General features: G+C 42.6%; 1 protein-coding gene across 1 annotated transcript in view; it reads left to right on the top strand.

Annotated features, from left to right (window-relative positions):
• The first annotated feature begins 927 nt into the window (after positions 1–927).
• FAM135B (family with sequence similarity 135 member B) overlaps positions 928–22,517 on the top strand; it is a 289,887-nt gene continuing 268,297 nt past the window's right edge. The window contains exon 1 of the mRNA XM_077271274.1: positions 928–1,096. The gene's annotated coding sequence lies outside the window, so the exon portion shown is untranslated. The remainder of the gene's footprint in view (positions 1,097–22,517) is intronic.

The raw sequence follows: 22,517 nt of genomic DNA, 5'->3' as shown, positions 1-22,517 counted from the left end.
CAAACTGCATTCCTTGAGGGCCGCCAACAGGTCATGTTTTCAGGATTTCCTTGTATTGCACAGGTGATAATTTAATCACCTGCACAGAATGATTCCAGCACCTTGTGGAATGCTAAGGAAATCCTGAAAACATGACCTGTTGGCAGCCCTCGAGGAATGCAGTTTGACACCTCTGCTTTACATACAGGGGTACTAGTAGCCTTTTCGCCACCCGAGGTTGGAAAAAATGAAATGCTGCCTCCGGCATACAAAGACGGGTGCCGCCTTAGGCGAGGGTTTCCCCCAACCTTCTTATGGCTGTTATTATGAGCCATCCATCCTGTAGTGAAAACTTGCAGAAGACACGTCCAATATTAAGTCTTGAGTTACTAGAAGATACAATTGCCCCTTGTTGTGTGCCAAGACCCTTTGATTCACTACTCAGTGGTCTTCCCATCACTGATTTGGAGAAATCTGCACAGTGAAATAACTTGGGAGTTCATGTACCCCGATGCGTCTCTAGCAAGGCCCCCAAATAATTCATTCCCCAGGTACGACTGTAACCCCTGCACCCATCATAGGTGACTATGCTCCCAGCTCTGCTATCCCCCAAAATCATTGGGTGCAATTTTAGGCTGCCGTGCATCCCTGGTAATAGAAGGGTTAAGCAGACTGTTATCTATGATAACTAATCATGGATCATCCAGCTCTAGTGCCGCCTGGTCCCGTATAAGGCATAGAAAAAAATATATGTGTTTTAACCCCTTAATGACCCACAGGCCACCGTTGGCGCAGGCGGCGGTCGTCTACCCATAGAGCAGATGCATTCTCCAGCCCCGCAGTGTTGAGTCCAATCTAGCAGCTGTTGCTCAGAGATCCCTCCGAGTTCAATAACCATGGCAACAGCGAGAACCAGCCTCATCCTTCCTCATCGCTCCCTCTCCCCACAGCTACAGCACAGGCTGCATCTCTAGCAGAGGAGCAACGCTCTGCCCTTATCAATAGCCGCACAGTCCTGACCACCGGCCCCGACCACCGGCACCGACCACCGGGCTCGTCCTATGAACCATCTGGGGGCCAGGAGCCGGAATACTGCAGAAGAGGTCAATAGAGGCAGGTAAACCCTCCAAACTACTCTCCTCATCCTCCTCATCCTCCCCGCTCATTGCTGCAGAGCCATTCTCAGCGGCTTGTGGCCACTGAGATCACTGGGTCTGCTGTAATGCAGAAAGCCCCCATCCCAGTAACCCCCCAACCTTGAGCAACTGGTAACACTGTAAATCCCATCTCCGTGTATCCTGCTGCCGATACAATGTATCCAGTGCATTCAGGACGGAGCCCGCCGGATACATTGTGTCAGGGGCCACTTTATAAGAGAAGGAAATGATTGTCAGAGGAAGGAGCCGTGCAGCGCGTCCGGTATCACCACCGCGGCCCCCGGGCGGCAGCCTCCTGTTATTGCTCAGGATGTTTATTTCTCATGTTTTAATATCAATATTATTATTATTTTTATGCAATTTTTTTCTTATTCTTCGCTGTTATTTATTATTCAATGATCGTTATTTTCTCAGCGCTGTTAGTTTTACACTTTTAGAGGACATCAGCTGTAAATCATTCTTATCAGTTTGTTATTATTAGGATTTCTGAGCTTCTGTTTTTATATCGTTGATAATATTCTTTTTCTTTCTCAGTAAATACTGGTTTATTTCAAAATGATTATTTTATAAGCGTTACTATTATCTACTTGTACATTATTACCATTATCATCATCATCGTCACGACTATCATCATGACCACAACCATCAACAGTACGACCACCAACATCATCATCACTATCATCATCATCATCATCACTATCATCATCATCATCACTATTATCATCATCATCACTATCATCATCATCAGTATTATCATCATCATCATCACTAGTATCATCATCATTATGATCACTATTATCATCATCATCATCACTATCATCATCATCAGTATTATCATCACTATTATTATCATCACTATCATCATCACTATTATCATCATCATCACTAGTATCATCATCATTATGATCACTATTATCATCATCATCACTATTATCATCATCATCACTATCATCATCATCATCATCACTATTATTATCATCACTATCATCATCACTATTATCATCATCATCACTATTATCATCATCATCATCATCACTAGTATCATCATCATTATCAACACTATTATCATCATCATCATCATCACTATCATCATCATCATCATCATCATCATCATCACTATTATCATCATCACTATTATTATCATCATCATCACTATTATTATCATCATCATCATCACTTTTATCATCATCATCATTATCATCACTATCATCATCATTACTATTATCATCATCACCACTATTAACATCACCGCTATTATCATCATCATCATCATCATCATCATCTCTATTATCATCATCATCACTATCATCATCATCACTATTATCATCATCATTATCATCATCACTATTATCATCATCATCATCACTATTGTCATCATTATCATTATCATCACTATCATCATCATCATCATCATCACTATCATCATCATCATCACTATTATCATCATCATCATTCTCATCACTATTATCATCACTATCATCATCATCATCATTATCACTATCATCATCATCACTATTATAATCATCATTATCATCACTATTATCATCATCATCATCATCATCATTTCCACCAGGGCACACACTCACTAGTAGCTATAGAGTAGCTGCAGATGTAGCAGTGTTGAGTGTTTTCATGGTGCTGCTCTGTTTCGATCATCACACTCCACCTGTGTTTGCCGCCTGCAGGTTTTTGCTGTGGGGGGTGACTCTACTCCTTGGCACTCACCTATAACCCTGTGGGTGCAGGACCGCTGCAGAGCTGTGCAGATAGCACATGAATGATGATAGATCAGCAGTTGTGCCAAATTACACACTCAGCACTGCTACATCGGTGCAAAACAGAAACAGCAGAAGAAAGCCGTATTTCTAAAAGCTTGCAGTCTGTTCGCTATGTGAATAGTGGAATCTGTGACTTTCCTTGTGCGGTCAGTGATGACCGATACGACTCTGCTACATCTTTCCATAATGACTTGACACTGTAGGATGTGTGCAATGTGAGCGATGGATAAGGTGCACGCAAGATGGTGAAAAGAAGGAAGAGAGGATGACGCATCCATAATGTTGTAGCAGAGCTGATATGTAGATGAACAAGAGCTGAGTTTGTCAGAAATAGCAGAAATCATTTTTTTTTCTGATGTTCTATCGCTACATAATAGTAACCCTGATGTATAATGGCTGGTTTGTTCAGGTGTAGCAGAGCTGAATTCGTCATGTGTAGCAGAGGTGAGATTATCAGGAGTATTAGAGCTGAGTTTGTTCAGGTGTAGCAGGGCTGGATATGTAAGGTGCAGCAGAGCTGAATTTGTTCCATTGTATCAGATATGTTTGTCAGATGTAGCAGAGCTGAATTTATCAGGTGTATTAGAACTGAGTTTGTCAGATGTAGCAGGGTTGAATTTGTCAGATGTAGCAGGGTTGAGTTTGTCAGGTGAAGTATAGTTGTGTTTGTCATTTGTAGCAGATCTGAGTTTGTCAGGTGTAGGAGAGCTGAGTATGACAGGTGCCTTAGACCTGCATTTATCAGGTGTATTAGAACTGAGTTTGTCATTTGTAGCAGATCTGAGTTTGTCATGTGTAGCAGAGCTAAGTTTATCAGGTGAAGCAGAGCGGAGTTTGTCAGGTGCCTTAGGGTATGTGTCCACGTTCAGGATTGTATCAGGATTTGGTCAGGATTTTACGTCAGTATTTGTAAGCCAGAACCAGGAGTGGGTGATAAATACAGAAGTGGAGCAGATGTTTCTATTACACTTTTCCTCTAATTGTTCCACTCCTGGTTTTGGCTACAAAAACTGATGAAAAATCCTGACCAAATCCTGATGCAATCCTGAACGTGGACACATACCCTAAGGGTATGACTCCACGATCAGGATGGCCGGCGGTATCGCCGCAGCGGCGAAGCCGCTCGGCGCTAAGCCCCGCCCCCTTAATGGGACGCGATCATGCCGGATGTGTTAACTCTTCACATCCGGGATGATCGCTCTGTCCCATAGGGCCCTGTGATATGCCTTGCGGGGACGCTGCGTCCCTGCAAGGTGTACGGGCATGCTGCGATCTGAAAAGACGCGCAGCATGTCCGTAGTCGCAGGGCCGCCGCATGCGGGTTTCCACGCATAGTGGAGACGGGATTTCATAAAATCCCCTCCACTATGCAGGAACATCTGGACGCTGCTTGTTTGACGCTGCAGCTCTGCGCAGCGTCAAACAAGCAGCGTTTCCTGAACGTGGACACATACCCTAAGAGCTGCATTTATCGGTGTATTAGAACTGAGCTTGTCAGGTGTAACAGAGCTGAGTTTGTTAGGTATACAGAGCTGCATTTGCCACGGGGCAGCAGAGCTGGGTTAGCCATATCTGTGCATATCAGATCGTGTGTCATTGGTGCTTGTGATTCCTTTCAGGGTTAAGATTGTGACATGTATCAGAGGTGAGTTGATCAGATGCAGCAGTGTAGAGTTGGTCATATGTAGAAGAGCTGGGTTTGTTGAATGCACCAATCACGGTAATTATGGCTACATCCATGGCGGCATCCACAGAGCAGACCCACAGTGGGAGTCTCCCCCGCTGGGCGCATGGTGGCACCGCCTGGGGAATGGCGGACAGACGATTAGCAGACATATATGTAGTCAGACCCAGACGGATCCACTGTATAAATATATGAGTCACAGTCACAGCTGCTCCGAGAAAAGGAAGAAATCATGGGGAACCGTATGAGAGGAAAGCTGCTCACAAGTGAGAGGTCTGTGCCGCTGCCTACGGGCCCCGCAGGGGAAGGGGCACAAACATCTCAAAACGGATCGGATGTAGACAGATGAGATAATGTATTAGGCCGGCGTCACACATGCGTGTTTTACGGACGTAAGAGCGCAGAAACTACGTGCGTAAAACTCGCATAACATACGGCACAATGATTCTCAATGGGTTTCGTCCTATCAGCCGTATATTACGGTTCAGTATTATACGGCTTTCTACGGCCGTACAAAATCGCAGCATGCTGCGTTTGTCAGCGTATTGCGCAAAAAAATCACCAATGAAAGTCTATGGGGGCGAGAAAAATACGGATTCCACACGGACCAGCAGTGTGACTTGCGAGAAATACGCAGCGGTGTTAGTGAAAAGTCGGTAATTCAATTGCCGGCTTTTTCTTTCTCCTTCCCAATCCCGACATGATATGAGACATGGTTTACATACAGTAAACCATCTCATATCCCCATTTTTTTTGCATATTCCACACTACTAATGTTAGTAGTGTGTATGTAAAATTTCAGCGCTGTAGCTGCTAAAATAAAGGGTTAAATGGTGGAAAAAATTGGCGTGGGCTCCCGCGCAATTTTCTCCGCCAGAATGGTAAAGCCAGTGACTGAGGGCAGATATTAATAGCCTAGAGAGGGTCCATGGTTATTGGCCCCCCCTGGCTACAAACATCTGCCCCCAGCCACCCCAGAAAAGGCACATCTGGAAGATGCGCCTATTCTGGCACTTGGCCACTCTCTTCCCACTCCTGTGTAGCGGTGGGATATGGGGTAATGAAGGGTTAATGCCACCTTGCTATTGTAAGGTGACATTAAGCCAGATTAATAATGGAGAGGCGTCAATTATGTCACCTATCCATTATTAATCCAATTGTCTGAAAGGGTTAAAAAACACACACATATTTTAATGAAACAAACAAACAGGTTGTTTTAGTATTTTATTGCTCTCTCAATCCATCAGGAACACCCTCGCTTGGCAAAATAATAAACACACAAGATACATACCTTCTGATGTCCTATCACGTCCCACGAGGTAATCCATCTGAAGGGGTTAACTAATATTACAGGCAGGAGCTGCGATAAACCACTCGCTCGTGCCTGTAATCCCCCGGGTGCTGAAAGGAAAGCTGGATCTGTACTTACATTCAGTCGCGGTGATGCACCCTCTGGTGGATGTCCTCATGAACTGCAGCCTGGGAACTTTTTCCCACGCTCCAGGTCATATGAGGACATCCACCAGGGGGCACATCACCGCGACTCAATGTAAGTATAGATCACTGCTTTCCTTTCAGCACCCGGGGATTACAGGCACGAGCGAGTGGTTTATCGCAGCTCCTGCCTGTAATATTAGTTAACCCCTTCAGATGGATTACCTCGTGGGACGTGATAGGACATCAGAAGGTATGTATCTTGTGCGTTTATTATTTTGCCAAGCGAGGGTGTTCCTGATGGATTGAGAGAGCAATAAAATACTAAAACAACCTGTTTGTTTCTTTCATTAAAATACTTTTTATTCATGTGTGTGTGTGTGTTTTTTAACCCTTTCAGACAATTGGATTAATAATGGATAGGTGACATAATTGACGCCTCTCCATTATTAATCTGGCTTAATGTCACCTTACAATAGCAAGGTGACATTAACCCTTCATTACCCCATATCCCACCGCTACAGGGGAGTGGGAAGAGAGTGGCCAAGTGCCAGAATTGGCGCATCTTCCAGATGTGCCTTTTCTGGGGTGGCTGGGGGCAGATGTTTGTAGCCGGGGGGGCCAATAACCATGGACCCTCTCTAGGCTATTAATATCTGTCCTCAGTCACTGGCTTTACCACTCTGGCGGAGAAAATTGCGCGGGAGCCCACGCCAATTTTTTCCGCCATTTAACCCCTTATTTTAGCAGCTACAGCGCTGAAATTTTGCACATACACACTACTAACATTAGTAGTGTGGAATGTGCAAACAAAAAAGGGATATGAGATGGTTTACTGTATGTAAACCATGTCTCATATCCTGTCGGGTTTGTGCAGGAGAAATGAAAAGCCGGCAATTGAATTACCGGCTGTTCACAGATATCGCGCTGAATGAAATCTAAATACAGAATATATATATATATATATATATATGTGTCTCAATGACATATATATATATATATATATATATATATATATACTGTATATATGTTTTCCCGAACATTTGAGCACATAAATCCATTAGATGTCGGTTTTGCAAGCCTGCGAGAAAATATCGCAGTACGGATGCCATACGGATTACATACAGAGGATGCCATGCGCAAAATACGCTGACACACCTAAGCAACGCATTAACTACGATTACGGAGACATTTTGGCGTATTGAACGCGTAGTACGGACGTATAATACGTTCCGTATTGTCTTACGCCAAGTGTGACGCCGGCCTTACATAGGTCACAATACAGAGATAACAGATAGAGGATAAATAGATAGATGATAGATAGATAAAAGATAGATAATACAGATAATAGATAGATAATAGATAATACAGATAACAGATATATGATACAGATAAATTAAAACAATATCAGATACATCAGACTGACATGTGCGGATATACTTGGAATAAATCACTTTTTTCTATTTTCGTTGTTTCTCCATGTCGCTGATATAATAAACCCGTCTTTTCTGATTTCTGGCTTTTGAGCTCAGTTCTCTGTCGGTCGATATCACTGTCCGGAGTTTGTTATTACAGATCTTCACTATTTCAGTGTCAGTGATTTCTTAGACACTTGTGTGATACAATGCAGACACTATTGTTCTCTTCTTTGTTTCTGGTGAGGATAGATAGATTTATTTGGACAATAATGCATCAAGTTTGCAAAATGAGACAATTTTCAAATGGATGAACATAACTATTGTGTGTATAGTAACCATGGAAACCACCAACAAGCAGGTTATCTGGAGCTGGAAATACAGGTGCATCTCACAAAATTAGAATATCATCAAAAAGTGAGTTTATTTCAGCTCTTCAATACAAAAAGTGAATCTCCTATATTCTATAGAGTCATTACACACAGAGTGATCTATTTCACGTGTTTATTATTTCTGTTAATGTTGATGATTATGGCTTACAGCCAATGAAAACCCTGCAGAAAAGCTATCTGTCAACAGCAACTTACTAACGGTTTCCACCGCAGAACTTTTTCTTTTTTAGAATAATTTTGTTATGGAAAGGTCTCTGGGTGGTGGATGTCATTGAATTGTGACTTTTTTTCAGTTTCTTTGACCATGGGCACAATCTGCAGTAATTGATGTGATCCATGGTGGACGGCGGCAGAGATATTGAAGCTGCGGCATTATGATCAGGCCAGAAATCCTTCAGATTTTGATGAATTGGTTAATGAATGTGATTAGGATGCGACGTGCGGGTTGTCATTATCTTGATTAGACAGATACAAAGCAGGCTGAGCCGTTCACCGCTTATTGCTGCCATTTTTTAGTGCTAATTTAATAAATTTCAGACTTGAATTTGGAAGCAACTTGTCAGCACCGCAGAGACCCCCTCCGGATAGTGCTGTGACCCTGCAGTAATAGGTGGTCGGATGTCAGAAGGGAATGGGAGAATGCACGTATGTAATACATGGAGGCTATCGGCAGAAGTTTGTGCTCCAGAGCTGTTATTCCTAACACAACTAAAGACAGGAAGTTGTAACAACAGCTGCTCATTGTGGAGACTAGTGATGAGCGAGTGTACTCGTTGCTCGGGTGTCCCCTAGCATGCTTGGGTGGTCTCTGAGTATTTATGACTGCTGGGAGATTTAGTTTTTGCTGACGCAGCTGGATGATTTACAGCTATTAGTCAGCCTGAGCACATGTGGGCGTTGCCTGGTTGCTAGTGAATCCCCACATGTAATCAGCCTGGCTAGTAGCTGTAAATCATTCAGCTGAGGCAACGAAAACTAAATCTCTGAACACTAACAAATACTCAGAGATCACCCAAACATGCTCTGGAAAACCCGAGAAAAGAGTAATGGAGAGTCGTCCATTTATACCTAATGCAATGAAAACATCATCCTTTACTTTATTTCTGTTTGCCAGTCTTGTGGTAACAGCAGCTGAAATAGTTTTATTTGTACTAGCAGTAGTACTAACAGTACCAGCAGTAAAAGGAATAATACAATTTGTAGTACTAATAGCACCAGCAGTAGTAGGAATAATATTAGCAGTAGTACTAATAGTACCAGAAGTAGGAGGAATAATACTAGCAGTAGTACTAATAGTACCAGCAGTAGTAGGAATAATATTAGCAGTAGTACTAATAGTACCAGAAGTAGGAGGAATAATACTAGCAGTAGTACTAATAGTACCAGCAGTAGTAGGAATAATATTAGCAGTAGTACTAATAGTACCAGCAGTAGTAGGAATAATATTAGCAGTAGTACTAATAGTACCAGAAGTAGGAGGAATAATACTAGCAGTAGTACTAATAGTACCAGCAGTAGTAGGAATAATATTAGCAGTAGTACTAATAGTACCAGCAGTAGTAGGAATAATATTAGCAGTAGTACTAATAGTACCAGAAGTAGGAGAAATAATACTAGCAGTAGTACTAATAGTACCAGCAGTAGTAGGAATAATATTAGCAGTAGTACTAATAGTACCAGCAGTAGTAGGAATAATATTAGCAGTAGTACTAATAGTACCAGAAGTAGGAGGAATAATACTAGCAGTAGTACTAATAGTACCAGCAGTAGTAGGAATAATATTAGCAGTAGTACTAATAGTACCAGCAGTAGTAGGAATAATATTAGCAGTAGTACTAATAGTACCAGCAGTAGTAGAAATAATGCTAGCAGTATTATTTTTATTATTATTATTAATATTATTATTATTATTATATCACCATTTATTCCATGGCGCTTTACATGTGAGGGGTGTACATAATAAAAAACAAGTACAGTAATCTTAATACAAGTCATGACTGGTCCAGGAGGAGAGAGGACCCTGCCCGCGAAGGCTCACAATCTACAAGGGATGGGTGAGGATACAGTAGGTGAGGATACAGCTGGTCGTGCAGTGGTTTGGTCGATCAGTGGTTACTGCAGGTTGTAGGCTTGTCCGAAGAGGTGGGTCTTCAGATACTTTTTGAAGGTTTCAATGGTAGGCGAGAGTCTGATATGTTCTGGTAGAGAGTTCCAGAGTATGGGGGAAGCTCGGGAGAAATCTTGTATGCGATTGTGGGAAGAGGAGATAAGAGGGGAGTAGAGAAGGAGATCTTGTGAGGATCGGAGGTTGCGTGCAGGAAAGTATCGGGAGACGAGGTCACAGATATACGGAGGACACAGGCTGTGGATGGCTTTGTATGTCACGGTTAGGCTGCTTTTACACTTACCGGATTTTTTGCTGGCCCGTATCACCGCAATTTTCAAGGTCTGCCGCAATATCAGACTGCAAAAAACTTGCGGATCGCCGTTTTTCAGATTCCCAATACTATAGCAAAAGTATTGGGAAAAAAAAACTGCGGTCCGCAAAACCGGAAGTCACGGTGCACCGCAAAAAGGCCCCATTGATTTACAACGGGGGCCATGTCCGTAAGCCTTACGGCGTACGGCGCTCCTGCTAATTTTTGCATTGGGGCCAAAAAACGGGACGAAAAAACACGGCAAGTATAAAACCAGACCTAGTGTTTTGAACTGGAGTCTTTTGGTAATGGGGAGCCAGTGCAGGGATTGACAGAGGGGAGAGGCCAGGGAATAGCGGGGCACAGGTGGATTAGTTAGGTAGCAGAGTTTAGAATACATTGGAGGGGTGCGAGAGTGTTAGAGGGGAGGTCACAGAGCCGGAGGTTGCAGTTTTCAAGGCGGGAGATGATGAGGGCATGGACTAGGGTTTTTGTAGATTCTTGGTTGAGGAATGTACGGATCCGTGAAATATTTTTGAGTTGAAGTTGGCAGGAGGTGGAAAGGGCTTGGATATGTGGTTTGAAAAAGAGATCAGTGTCAAGGATTACCCAGAGGCAGCGAGCTTGTAGGACTGGGGAGAGTGGGCGGCCGGTTACTTTAATGGATAGGTCTGTTGGGGGGTCGAGTGAGATGGGGGAAAGGTGATGAATCCTGTTTTAGTTAAGTTTTAGAAATCTATCTGAGAAGAAGGATGAAATAGCAGACAGACATTGAGGGATTCTGGTTAGTAGGGTGGTGATATCTGGTCCAGAGAGGTAGATCTGTGTGTCATCAGCATAGAGGTGATACGGAAAGCCATGAGATTCTATGAGCTGTCCCAGGCTGAAGGTGTAAATGGAGAAGAGCAGGGGCCCTAGGACTGAACCTTGTGGGACTCCGACAGATAGGGGGTGAGGTGAGGAGGTGATCGGAGGTGCGAGTGGGAGACGCTGTATATCCGGTCTGTTAGGTATGACGAGATTCAGGATAGGGCCAAGTCTGTGATGCCAAGGGATGAGAGGGTCTGTAATAATAGGGAATTTTCCACTGTGCCAAAGGCAGAGGACAGGTCCAGGAGGAGGAGGACAGAGTAGTGTCGCTTGGCCTTGGCGGTTAAAAGATCATTGGTAACCTTAGTTAGGGTAGTTTCAGTGGAGTGGTGTGACCGGAAGCCTGATTGTAAGCGGTCGAAGAGGGAGCAGGAAGATAGATGGGAGGACAGTTCAAGATGGACGTGTTGTTCCAGTAGTTTTGAGGCATAGAGGAGAACTGACATATGGCGATAGCTAGATACAGAGGATGGGTCAAGAGAGGGCTTTTTGAGGATAGGTGTGAATGAGGCATATTTTGTAGCTTGAGGTGAAAACACCAGTTGTTAGTGATAGGTTGAAGAGATGGGTTAGGGTTGGGATGAAGACTAGTGTTGAGCGATACCTTCCGATATGCATTGGTATCGGTGTCGGATAGTATCGGCCGATACTGGCAAAATATCGGATCTCGCCGATACCGATACCCGATACCAATGCATTTCAATGGGATGCAAAGTATCGGAATGGTTCCCAGGGTCTGAAGGAGAGGAAACTCTCCTTCAGGCCCTGGGATCCATATTCATGTGTAAAATAAAGAATTAAAATAAAAAATATGGATATACTCACCTCTCCGGCGGCCCCTGGACTTTACCGATGTAACCAGGAGCCTCCGTTCCTAAGAATAAGCGCGTGAAGGGCCTTCGATGACGTCGCGGCTTCTGATTGGTCGCGTGAGCGCTCTTGTGACCGCTCACGCGACCAATCACAAGCCGCGACATCATTGCAGGTCCTTCACTCGCTCATTCTTAGGAACGGAGGCTCTCGGTTATGGCGGCAAGGTCCAGGGGCCGCCGGAGAGGTGAGTATATATATATATATATATATATATATATATCCATATACTCACCTCTCCGGCGGCCCCTGGACCTTACCGCCGTAATCGGGAGGAACGGAGGCTGCCGGTTACAGCGGTAAGATCCAGGGGCCGCCGGAGAGGTGAGTATATCCATATTTTTTATTTTAATTCTTTATTTTACACATGAATATGGTTCCGATACCGATTCCCGATATCACAAAAGTATCGGAACTCGGTATCAGAATTCCGATACCGCAAGTATCGGCTGATACCCGATACTTGCGGTATCGGAATGCTCAACACTAATGAAGACTGTGATGAGGTTTGGGATGAAGTGGGATGGGATCGAGTCAAGTGTACTGGTGGTGAGATGTGATCTTGAGAGTAGAGTTGAGAGTCGATCTTCCGTAATGGTGGAGAAGTTGGTTTTGGAGGAAGAGGGCTGGGCAGTTAGGAGGAAGGGCTCTGGGGGTTGTCAATCTTCTGCTTGAAAAATGAGGCAAAGTTTTCAGCTGAGAAGAGTGGGGAGGAAGGAGGTGCTGGGAGATAAAGGAGAGAATTGAACTGTTTAGGGTTGTGAGACAGGGAGGATATGAGAGATGATAAGTAGGGTTGTTTTGCTGCAGCGAGTGTGGTCTTGAAAGTAGTGTGGGACAGTTTGAATGCGATGAAGTGCTCGTTGGAGTGGGAGCTTTTCCATCTCCGCTCAGCAACCCTGGAAGCCCACCTCAGTTCTTTGGTCAGGCTGGTGTGCCAGCGATGTCTGTTGATTTTGCGAGCTTTGGTATGTGTGAGAGGGGCAACCGATTCCAAAGCTACAGCTATTGTGGTGTTACGTAGAGTGGCAGTGGCATCTGCATTGTGTAGGGAACTTATGACTGTAAGAGGGAGAAGGGATTCAGAGAGTGAGTGTAGATCAAGGTGTTTAAGATTTCTGCAAGGGTGTGCAAGTTTCTTGGGTGGGGATTGTAGACAGGGAGTGGAGAGGGAAGAGAATGTGAGTAGGTTGTGGTCAGAAAGAGGAAGAGGTGCGTTAGATAGGGAGCAGAGGCGGGTGAAGATGAGGTCCAGTGTATGGCCATCTTTGTGGGTGGCTGCAGAAGACCATTGAGTGAGGCCAAAGGAGGAAGTGAGAGAGAGAAGTTTAGTTGCAGCTGAGAGGGAAGTGTCAATGGGGATGTTGAAGTCGCCCATGATGACAGTGGGGATGTCAGCGGAGAGGAAATGAAGTAGCCAGGTGGTGAAGTGGTCAAAAAAGGTGGTGGCTGGCCCTGGGGGGAGGTAAATGACAGCCAGTTGGAGATTGGAGGGGTAGTAGATGCGCACAGAGTGCATCTCAAAGGAAGGGAGGGTAACAGAGGGTGGCAGTGGGATTGGGGAGAAGGAGCAGTTATCTGACAGGAGAAAACCAACTCCTCCACCATGCTTGCTGCTGGGCACGGGGTGTGTGGGAAAGGTGTAATTCACCATACAAAAGTGCAGCAGGAGAGGCTGTGTCAGAAGAGGTGAGCTAGGTTTCAGTGATAGCGAGGAAGGAAAGTTTGTTATTAATAAAAAGATCATGGATGTAGGAAAGTTTGTTGCAGACAGAGTGAGCGTTCCAAAGAGCTCCTGTTATTGGGACTGGGGAAGCGGGGACAGGGTGAATGGGTATAACATATGTTACTATGTTACTATGAATGGGTATAAGGTTAGAGAGGTTACGGAAAGTTGTGATAGAGCATGGATGGGAGGTAGAAATGACTGTGGGGATGTGGAACGCCCACCATGGCCATGGGGTACTCGGTACCGGGTCCAGTACTTAAAGGGATGTATCATGGTGGTGGTGACACAGTCCGTGGCCCTGGGCGCCCATGTTAAAGGGATGGTCGTTAAAGGGGTTTGTGAAACTGGAAATGTTCGTGACACCACCTGTGGTATTCAGTAAGGGATGACCAAAGCTGCTTACAGGGGTCCGCTGGGGTGATGCTATGGCACCTGGGATGGTATGGCATCCCACAGGTGAAGCTGGGCCCCAGGGCTCCCGGTGTATTTGGCAAGGATGGTGTAGTGCCAGAAATAAACGGAGGACACAGGGTTGCAGTCTCTTTACCTCTTTACTGTGTGATTCAGGCAGCCACAGTCCAGGGTACCGGATCACAGGTGCTGGTAGTGGTCCGGCCGGCTTGGAAGCGTCTCAGGAATCGCCCCAGTTGGAAGCCTTCCCTCTAGTGCTGTGGTGTAGGCCCTTGCTGTCTTAGGCCTCACGCAGGGTCCTCACGCTTTCTCTCTGTCCCTCTTTAGGTGGGACACTACCCGTACGACAGGTAACTCGAGCCTTTTTACAGAATCTCTTTCACGAACCGGGCTCTATCTGCTACTGTGTCCTCAGGTGTTAATGGTGGACAGGTAACTTGAAATCTAGCTGTCCGCCAGTTTCTGCCGTGGGGCATGAAGTTACCCCCACAACCTCGGTCTGCCGGCTACCAGTATATGCACTCAGCATGGAGGAAGTTCAGTCACAACTTCTCTCTCCAGCTCTTCACTTTGCCTTTGCTCCTTCCTCCTTTCAGTATCTTTACAAGTTGCTCTGCTCTCTTTTTCCTTCCCTGGAGCTGCAGAATCACTTGTTTGCATGGCCCCAGCTTTCCTTCCTCACTCCTCGCTCTTCTCTCACATACTGCCTAGAAACTGCCTAGCAACTGATTCCTCCTGCCAACCAGAGAGAGCAGCTCCCCTGAATTCGGGTGTACGTAGAGCTCCGCCTTCTGGCCTGGAGTCAGAACGGTGTTGTATGTGCTGAATACCTGTTAAAGGAGATCCTTCTTCGCTTCCAAGCATGACATCACTCTCCCCGTGAAGAAAAGCAATGCCACTGTAACAACTGGTTACCTGGGGTGCTACAGATGTGGTGAGGAGGACCAGGTTTTGGAGAGATATCACCAGCACTGAGAAGGAGCAGAGAAAGTGTTCGCAGGTGGGAGCAGGAGAGAGTATGAGGGGCCTGTCTGTGTTTTGAGACAGATGATTGTATGGTGAGGAACAGTTCTGAGGAGGAGGTGAGATGGATGGGGAGGATTGAAGAAGAGATGAACAGTTCCTTACTAGGTGTAGGTATTAGGGGGGTTATTAGAAGCAAAGGATTAGTGAAAACAAACAGAAACATTGTTTACAGTGATTGTATCCAGTTACCTTCAGTTCCCTTCTGGTTTAATTCTGGATTAGTTCATATCTCACACCTGTATGATACACACTTATAGGATACAAGCTGTAGACTAAAGTCTTGGCAGACTTGTGCTATGCAATATATGTGCTATAAAGTGCATTCAGGTGTGAAGCAGAGAGGAGTGGTCTCTGTTCATCTTGGTCAGAGAATTAAGAGTGGACCAGACGCATATAATCAAGCAAAAGTAAACAAGGTCATAAATAACACTGAGGTAAAGCTGAGGTTAGTTGAAAGACATACCATGTGAATATTAGAAGCAGAACACTCTGTGTGGAAAGATGGGTTACATACCATGTTAATACTAGGAGCACAGTTAAGAGTCTATGTGGAAAGTTGGGTGTCATACCATGTGAATACTAGGAGCAGAGGTAAGAGTCTGTGTGGAAAGTTGGGTGTCGTACCATGTGAATACTAGGAGCAGAGGTATGAGTATGTGTGGAAAGTTGCGGAAAGTACTAATAATACAAGCATTACTAGGACTAATATGAGCAGCAGTACCAATAGTACCAGCAGTAGTAGGAATAATAGTAGTAGTATTATTAGTTTCAGCAGTAGTAGGAAAAATATTATCAGTAGTACTAAAAGTACCAGCAGCAGTAGGAATAATACTAGCAGTAGTACTAATAGTACCAGCAGTAGGAGGAATAATACTAGCAGTAGTACTAATAGTACCAGCAGTAGGAGGAAAAATACTAGCAGTAGTACTAATAGTACCAGCAGTAGGAGGAATAATACTATCAGTAGTAGTACTAACAGTACCAGCAGTAGGAGGAATAATACAAGCAGTAGTACTAATAGTACCAGCAGTAGTAGGATTGATATTACCAGTAGTACTAATAGTACGAGCAGTAGGAGGAATAATACTAGCAGTAGTACTAATAGTACCAGCAGTAGTAGGAACAATACTAGCAGTAGTACTAATAGTACCAGCAGTAGTAGGAACAATGGTAGCAGTAGTACTAATAGTACCAGCAGTAGTAGGAACAACGGTAGCAGTAGTACTTCTTGCACCAGCAGCAGTAGTAATGACACTAGTACTATTACTAATAGTGCCAGCAGCAGTTTGAAGTATGCTAGTACTAATAGTAAAAATTCACAGGATAGCGGCACACCACTAATGAAAAAATGAAAAAACTTTATTCAGGAAGGGCAAGCCATATTAAAAACCTTAACAGTCATACGCGTTTCAGGTGCATGCAGCACTCTTAGTCATAGAATCAGCAGTAGTAGAAATAATACTAGCAGTAGTACTAATAGTACCAGCAGTAGTAGAAATAATACTAGCAGTAGAACTAATAGTACCAGCAGTAGTAGAAATAATCTAGAAGTAGTACTAATAGTACCAGCAGTAGAAGGAATAATATTAGCAGTAGTACTAATAGTACCAGCAGTAGGTAAATAATACTATCAGTAGTACTAATAGTACGAGCAGTAGGAGGAATAATACTAGCAGTAGTAGTACTAATAGTACCAGCAGTAGGAGGAATAATACTAGCAGTAGTACTAATAGTACCAGCGGTAGGATGAATAATACTAGCAGTAGTACTAATAGTACCAGCAGTAGGTGAATAATACTATCAGTAGTACTAATAGTACCAGCAGTAGGAGGAATAATACTATCAGTAGTACTAATAGTACGAGCAGTAGGAGGAATAATACTAGCAGTAGTACTAATAGTACCAGCAGTAGGAGGAATAATACTAGCAGTAGTACTAATAGTACCAGCAGTAGGAGGAATAATACTAGCAGTAGTAGTACTAATAGTACCAGCAGTAGGAGCAATAATACTAGCAGTAGTAGTACTAATAGTACCAGCAGTAGGAGGAATAATACTAGCAGTAGTACTAATAGTACCAGCAGTAGGAGGAATAATACTAGCAGTAGTACTAATAGTACCAGCAGTAGGAGGAATAATACTAGCAGTAGTAGTACTAATAGTACCAGCAGTAGGAGCAATAATACTAGCAGTAGTAGTACTAATAGTACCAGCAGTAGGAGGAATAATACTAGCAGTAGTACTAATAGTACCAGCAGTAGGAGGAATAATACTAGCAGTAGTACTAATAGTACCAGCAGTAGGAGGAATAATACGAGCAGTAGTACTAATAGTACCAGCAGTAGGAGGAAAAATACTAGCAGTAGTACTAATAGTACCAGCAGTAGGAGGAATAATACTAGAAGTAGTACTAATAGTACCAGCAGTAGGAGGAATAATATTAGCAATAGTACTAATAGTACCAGCAGTAGTAGGATTGATATTACCAGTAGTACTAATAGTACCAGCAGAAGGAGGAATAATACTAGCAGTAGTACTAATAGTACCAGCAGTAGGAGGTATAATACTAGCAGTAGTTTTAATAGTACCAGCAGTAGGAGGAATAATACTAGCCGTAGTAGTACTAATAGTACCAGCAGTAGGAGGAATAATACTAGCAGTAGTACTAATAGTACCAGCAGTAAAAGGAATAATACAATTTGTAGTACTAATAGCACCAGCAGTAGGTGGAATAATACTAGCAGTAGTACTAATAGTACCAGCAGTAGGAGGAATAATACTAGCAGTAGTACTAATAGTACCAGCAGTAGGAGGAATAATACGAGCAGTAGTACTAATAGTACCAGCAGTAGGAGGAAAAATACTAGCAGTGGTACTAATAGTACCAGCAGTAGGAGGAATAATACTAGAAGTAGTACTAATAGTACCAGCAGTAGGAGGAATAATACTAGAAGTAGTACTAATAGTACCAGCAGTAGGAGGAATAATATTAGCAGTAGTACTAATAGTACCAGCAGTAGTAGGATTGATATTACCAGTAGTACTAATAGTACCAGCAGAAGGAGGAATAATACTAGCAGTAGTACTAATAGTACCAGCAGTAGTAGAAATAATACTAGCAGTAGAACTAATAGTACCAGCAGTAGTAGAAATAATCTAGAAGTAGTACTAATAGTACCAGCAGTAGAAGGAATAATATTAGCAGTAGTACTAATAGTACCAGCAGTAGGTAAATAATACTATCAGTAGTACTAATAGTACGAGCAGTAGGAGGAATAATACTAGCAGTAGTAGTACTAATAGTACCAGCAGTAGGAGGAATAATACTAGCAGTAGTACTAATAGTACCAGCGGTAGGATGAATAATACTAGCAGTATTACTAATAGTACCAGCAGTAGGTGAATAATACTATCAGTAGTACTAATAGTACCAGCAGTAGGAGGAATAATACTATCAGTAGTACTAATAGTACGAGCAGTAGGAGGAATAATACTAGCAGTAGTAGTAGTAATAGTACCAGCAGTAGGAGGAATAATACTAGCAGTAGTACTAATAGTACCAGCAGTAGGAGCAATAATACTAGCAGTAGTACTAATAGTACCAGCAGTAGGAGGAATAATATTAGCAGTAGTACTAATAGTACCAGCAGTAGGAGGAATAATACGAGCAGTAGTACTAATAGTACCAGCAGTAGGAAGAAAAATACTAGCAGTAGTACTAATAGTACCAGCAGTAGGAGGAATAATACTATCAGTAGTACTAATAGTACGAGCAGTAGGAGGAATAATACTAGCAGTAGTAGTAGTAATAGTACCAGCAGTAGGAGGAATAATACTAGCAGTAGTACTAATAGTACCAGCAGTAGGAGCAATAATACTAGCAGTAGTAGTACTAATAGTACCAGCAGTAGGAGGAATAATACTAGCAGTAGTACTAATAGTACCAGCAGTAGGAGGAATAATACGAGCAGTAGTACTAATAGTACCAGCAGTAGGAGGAAAAATACTAGCAGTAGTACTAATAGTACCAGCAGTAGGAGGAATAATACTAGAAGTAGTACTAATAGTACCAGCAGTAGGAGGAATAATATTAGCAGTAGTACTAATAGTACCAGCAGTAGTAGGATTGATATTACCAGTAGTACTAATAGTACCAGCAGAAGGAGGAATAATACTAGCAGTAGTACTAATAGTACCAGCAGTAGGAGGAGTAATACTAGCAGTAGTTTTAATAGTACCAGCAGTAGGAGGAATAATACTAGCAGTAGTACTAATAGTACCAGCAGTAAAAGGAATAATACAATTTGTAGTACTAATAGCACCAGCAGTAGGTGGAATAATACTAGCAGTAGTACTAATAGTACCAGCAGTAGGAGGAATAATACTAGCAGTAGTACTAATAGTACCAGCAGTAGGAGGAAAAATACTAGCAGTAGTACTAATAGTACCAGCAGTAGGAGGAATAATACTAGAAGTAGTACTAATAGTACCAGCAGTAGGAGGAATAATACTAGAAGTAGTACTAATAGTACCAGCAGTAGGAGGAATAATATTAGCAGTAGTACTAATAGTACCAGCAGTAGTAGGATTGATATTACCAGTAGTACTAATAGTACCAGCAGAAGGAGGAATAATACTAGCAGTAGTATTAATAGTACCAGCAGTAGGAGGAATAATACTAGCAGTAGTACTAATAGTGCGAGCAGTAGGAGGAATAATACTAGCAGTAGTAGTACTAATAGTACCAGCAGTAGGAGGAATAATACTAGCTGTAGTACTAATAGTACCAGCAGTAGGAGGAATTATACTAGCAGTAGTACTAATAGTGCAAGCAGTAGGAGGAATAATACTAGCAGTAGTAGTACTAATAGTACCAGCAGTAGGAGGAATAATACTAGCAGTAGTACAAATAGTACCAGCAGTAGGAGGAATAATACTAGCAGTAGTACTAATAGTGCGAGCAGTAGGAGGAATAATACTAGCAGTAGTAGTACTAATAGTACCAGCAGTAGGAGGAATAATACTAGCAGTAGTACTAATAGTACCAGCAGTAGGAGGAATAATACTAGTAGTACTAATAGTGCGAGCAGTAGGAGGAATAATACTAGCAGTAGTAGTACTAATAGTACCAGCAGTAGGAGGAATAATACTAGCAGTAGTACTAATAGTACCAGCAATTGTAGTACTAATAGTACCAGCAGTAGGAGGAATAATACTAGCAGTAGTACTAATAGTGCGAGCAGTAGGAGGAATAATACTAGCAGTAGTAGTACTAATAGTACCAGCAGTAGGAGGAATAATACTAGCTGTAGTACTAATAGTACCAGCAGTAGGAGGAATTATACTAGCAGTAGTACTAATAGTGCGAGCAGTAGGAGGAATAATACTAGCAGTAGTAGTACTAATAGTACCAGCAGTAGGAGGAATAATACTAGCAGTAGTACTAACAGTACCAGCAGTAGGAGGAATAATACTAGTAGTACTAATAGTGCGAGCAGTAGGAGGAATAATACTAGCAGTAGTAGTACTAATAGTACCAGCAGTAGGAGGAATAATACTAGCTGTAGTACTAATAGTACCAGCAGTAGGAGGAATTATACTAGCAGTAGTACTAATAGTGCAAGCAGTAGGAGGAATAATACTAGCAGTAGTAGTAATAATAGTACCAGCAGTAGGAGGAATAATACTAGCACTAGTACTAACAGTACCAGCAGTAGGAGGAATAATACTAGTAGTACTAATAGTACCAGCAGTAGGAGGAATAATACTAGCAGTAGTACTAATAGTACCAGCAGTAGGAGGAATAATACTAGCAGTAGTACTAATAGTACCAGCAGTAGGAGGAATAATACTAGCAGTAGTACTAATAGTACCAGCAGTAGGAGGAATAATATTAGCAGTAGTACTAATAGTACCAGCAGTAGTAGGATTGATATTACCAGTAGTACTAATAGTACCAGCAGTAGGAGGAATAATACTAGCAGTAGTACTAATAGTACCAGCAGTAGGAGGAATAATATTAGCAGTAGTACTAATAGTACCAGCAGTAGTAGGATTGATATTACCAGTAGTACTAATAGTACCAGCAGTAGGAGGAATAATACTAGCCGTAGTAGTACTAATAGTACCAGCAGTAGGAGGAATAATACTAGCAGTAGTACTAACAGTACCAGCAGTAGGAGGAATAATACTAGTAGTACTAATAGTACCAGCAGTAGGAGGAATAATACTAGCAGTAGTACTAATAGTACCAGCAGTAGGAGGAATAATACTAGCAGTAGTACTAATAGTACCAGCAGTAGGAGGAATAATACTAGCAGTAGTAGTACCAGCAGTAGGAGGAATAATACTAGCAGTAGTACTAATAGTATCACCAGTAGTAGGATTGATAATACCAGTAGTACTAATAGTCCCAGCAGTAGGAGGAATAATACTAGCAGTAGTACTAATAGTACCAGCAGTAGGAGGAATAATACTAGCAGTAGAACTAATAGTACCAGCAGTAGGAGGAATAATACTAGCAGTAGTAGTAATAGTACCAGCAGTAGGAGCAATAATACTAGCAGTAGTACTAATAGTACCAGCAGTAGGAGGAAAAATACTAGCAGTAGTACTAATAGTACCAGCAGTAGTAGGATTGATATTACCAGTAGTACTAATAGTCCCAGCAGTAGGAGGAATAATACTAGCAGTAGTACTAATAGTACCAGCATTAGGAGGAATAATATTAGCAGTAGTACTAATAGTACCAGCAGTAGGAGCAATAATACTAGCAGTAGTACTAATAGTACCAGCAGTAGGAGGAATAATATTAGCAGTAGTACTAATAGTACCAGCAGTAGGAGGAATAATATTAGCAGTAGTACTAATAGTACCAGCAGTAGGAGGAATAATATTAGCAGTAGTACTAATAGTACCAGCAGTAGGAGGAATAATATTAGCAGTAGTACTAATAGTACCAGCAGTAGGAGGAATAATATTAGCAGTAGTACTAATAGTACCAGCAGTAGGAGGAATAATACAAGCAGTAGTACTAATAGTACCAGCAGTAGTAGGATTGATATTACCAGTAGTACTAATAGTCCCAGCAGTAGGAGGAATAATACTAGCAGTAGTACTAATAGTACCAGCAGTAGGAGGAATAATACTAGCAGTAGTACTAATAGTGCGAGCAGTAGGAGGAATAATACTAGCAGTAGTAGTACTAATAGTACCAGCAGTAGGAGGAATAATACTAGCAGTAGTACTAATAGTACCAGCAGTAGGAGGAATAATACTAGCAGTAGTAGTACTAATAGTACCAGCAGTAGGAGGAATAATACTAGCTGTAGTACTAATAGTACCAGCAGTAGGAGG

This window comes from Ranitomeya variabilis, chromosome 6 (assembly GCF_051348905.1).
Source record: "Ranitomeya variabilis isolate aRanVar5 chromosome 6, aRanVar5.hap1, whole genome shotgun sequence".
NCBI lineage: Eukaryota > Metazoa > Chordata > Amphibia > Anura > Dendrobatidae > Ranitomeya > Ranitomeya variabilis.
The sequence above is the reverse complement of the archived record's forward strand: the minus strand, read 5'-3'. Positions and strand labels throughout refer to the sequence as shown.